The following is a 3,579-nucleotide window of genomic DNA, read 5'->3' as shown; positions in this document are numbered from 1 at the left end:
TATTGACTATCTCATATATGCCAGATATAGCACAAGGGATTTTCACATACAATTTTGCATTTAATTCTGACAAAAACCCATTGAGTAGGTTTTTTTTTTTCCATTTGAATGAGGAAATTATCTTAGAAAGTATAAAAACTGTTTCATAAATGCATATGTTGCTAATATTTAACCCAAAGTCTTTTGACTTCAAGTGTCATAGTCAGGAAAGTCAATGTTCCAATTATGTGAACAACCTTGAGTCATTTCATCTGCTCTCACATTGACCAGGTATGGCAACCACTTTGCCCTCTGTGTAGTGGGGTTTATGAGTACTCTGGGTCTTTGAATTGGGATTATACAAATAGAATGGGTTGAACAGTGCTGCTGACCACATCACTGGCTCAGATGAGTGTCACTTACATGAGCTCCTTGTAACCTGGATATCTCCCAATAGCATCTCCTCCATTGGACACAGAAAGGCTGTTGGCCAAGTTATCTTTCTTGGTGCCAAGGTATTTTGGCTGATCTGAATTTCTGAGAATAGCTGGCTTGGTTGGATGGAGATGTCTTTCTGATCTTCCCATGTCTGTATGGGCTCTGCCACCTCACTGTACAGCATGTCCAGTTTCTGATTCCACATGGCTTGTCACTCCCACTCCAGCACAATTGCTTTACCTTCTGAGGCTCAAATGAGGAGTCCTCCTGGATTCTCTTGTTCTCCTCTTTCGGTAATTTTATAATTAAGGCTCAATCCCACCTTTGTTCTGTTAGGGTTCTTTGAGTCTCAGTCACTTTTCTGTCCTGCTAACCACTAAAACCTGTCCTCCTTTTCCAGACATTTAAAAAATATACTTAAATTTAACCACATCTTTGCTATATGTTTTCTGCCATTTGTAGGGAAAATATTGTTTCTTAAAATACCAAAGTCTGTCAATCTAAAGATGTCTGCAATGTCTCTATCTGATGCCTTAGCTATATGTACTATCCCTCTGTCAGCACATTTTTAAAGGTGAAGGCACCATTTGTATTGGCTTTCTTTAACAGTTTTTTGGCCTTTATTTTAATGAGAATTTCAGCAGCTTTTTCCTCTGCCCTTGTCCTAGTGCAGGTTATATCTACAGTATGGTAGAGACCCTCATTTCTGTTATTTTTTCCATAACAAAGTCCTCTTCTTTTCTGTGGGTAAAGCTGCAATATAGATCTCTAAAATTCATGTGAGTAATTGACACATGGTAGACCAAAGGCAGCCAAGCCACCCGATTTTTGGATCAGTCCTGCCTTGGCCCAGGATGAAGGTCAATACTTTGTATTACAAGACCAAAATCTTCTAATGATTTACAGAACTGGCTGAGAAACAGGAGGGGCTATCGCACTATTCAACCCATTAATGCAATGGGTTGGTGAACTTTTCTGTAAAGGGCTGGATAGTAAATATCTTAGGCCTGTGGGCCATATGGTCTCTATTGCAACCACTCAACTCTGCCATTGCTGTATGAAAGCAGTCATAGACAATATGTAAATGAATACACTTAGCTGTGTTCCAATAAAACTTTTTTTTTTTTTTTTTTTACAAAACCAAAAGCCAGCCCACCCTGTACTGGTGCCTGGACAACTGTGACACAGACACTGTCCTGAAGTGAACTTTCAAAAGAATTAAAGAACACAGTCAAGGTCAAAGATGTGTATGCTCCTCCCTGAAGCCAAAGCCTCAAAGCATGCACCCTGGCTCCATCCAATGCCTCTAAGCATTTTTGATGTTATTGTTTTCTTTAAATTTTGTTTTGTGCTTTTTTCCCCCCTGCAAATTCCTTTCCCTGTCTTCTTTTCCTCAAAATTCACGGTCCACTGAACCAGATTTTTGGGGTCATGGCTGGAGAGAGCAGTAAAAACATCTTTTTTTTTTTTTCTTTTTGATCCAAAGTCTGAATCAACTGAGAAATAAAATAACGAAGTTGACATGTGGAGGTCAACATATTAGTTTTTTACTATGAAAGGCCTGATCAGAGGCTGTGGTTTATAACTGCAGGTAAGTGTTTCCAAATATTGAGTCCCAAACATAGGCATTCTTGTCAACCTAGAACTCCTGCTTCCTGCAGGCAGTGTGCAGTCAAGAGAAAGGAAGAGAGGAAACTCTGCTTATTTTTTCTGTCCACATTGACCATCCAGGTAAGTCATTCCACTAGCAGGGGCAGGAGGAAGGGGCAAACCAAGAGAGTCTAGGAGTGCTGTGCCAACTGGGGTTTCCTCCAAAGGACGAAGAACCATTCCCCACAAACAATGTATTCTCAAGCCATGAGTTTGAAAGGACCGTTTTGTGTTGAGATAAATGAGGCAACTGAGGAAGCCAGCAAGATTTCTAGGCCGAATGACATCCATAGAACTATTTAAAATCTCCAGGTTTTAAACAGTGGTCTTGTTCTGTTGCTCCGCAGTGGATGTGGAAAAGTCAAGAACATCCTCAAAATAGTTTGTTTGATGAAGTTTCAGGTTTCTTATCTTCAGAATAATTTCTTCTGCAATTACCCAGAGCCCTGAGGGCACCTCTTATGGGTCTGTGGCATCATGCCTAGCAACCCTTTGTCTTTCCCTCTACCAGCACCTAACACAGTGCTGGTCAAATAGAAGTCCTCAAAAAGTATTGTTTAAACTAATGAGTAAGTACAACCTTCCAAGGTCTTGATTTCTCACCCTCACCATGTTGCTTAAACAATTAATAATAAGTCCCTCCTTCACAGTATCTGTCAGTCCCTTAAAGGATCCTGCTTTTTACTTCCTAGACATTTAGATTAGGCTTACTATCCTGCTGTTCTAACTAATTGCTCTTGAGAGAAAAAAAAAAAAGTGCCATAGTAATGCCAGTATCTAATGCATAGTGCATAGTCGGAGGTGAAGGTATCCCTGAAAACTGACAGCAATTTCTGTAATAAAGAGGCATCTGCTAATTTGTTGCTCATTTATATTTAGAATTTGATGTTGTCTCTGAGCCCTTAATGAGGTCAGGAAAGTATACAGGCTCCTTTAAAAGGGGAAAATAAAATAAAATAAATAAGTTTCATATTTTCCTTGGTCTGTTGCTTAAGAAGGTTACTGTAGGAAATGTAAATAGACCACAGGAAGCTTTTAGAAACTCAGTTCCTTGATTGGAAAAATGGAAATTCTGTTTTTTGGCGGAAATAAAGTAATTCTGTGAAAATACAAAATTCAGTTGGTTATCATTTGAAAAGGGTTAGTCTTTTGGATTAGGGTTTTTTACTTTTTTTATTTTTATTTTTTTATATAGTACAAATCTGGCACAGGTCATTCCAAGTATATTTTTGAAAGCAAAATAAATGGGAAACTGTTTTCTCTCTTCATTAATGTCTTGCTCTGTTCTATTTGTGGAATGCCAAGGGAAGGAGCACACAGTTTCCCTGGATCATTTTCAGAGAGAGAGAAGGATGAATGGGGTGAGGGAGTTTACCCGAAAGAAAAGGATTGCTCAACCAGAAGAAATAATGCTTCCCCCGCGTAGGGCACAGCTAGGTCCTCTAACTGTGAGAAATGACACCTTTTCTAGCCCCCCAGGACCATTCCTCTTCAATGAAAATAACTTTTTTA

This window comes from Eptesicus fuscus, chromosome 7 (genome assembly GCF_027574615.1).
Source record: "Eptesicus fuscus isolate TK198812 chromosome 7, DD_ASM_mEF_20220401, whole genome shotgun sequence".
Taxonomy (NCBI): Eukaryota; Metazoa; Chordata; class Mammalia; order Chiroptera; family Vespertilionidae; genus Eptesicus; species Eptesicus fuscus.
Note: the sequence above shows the minus strand (reverse complement) of the source record.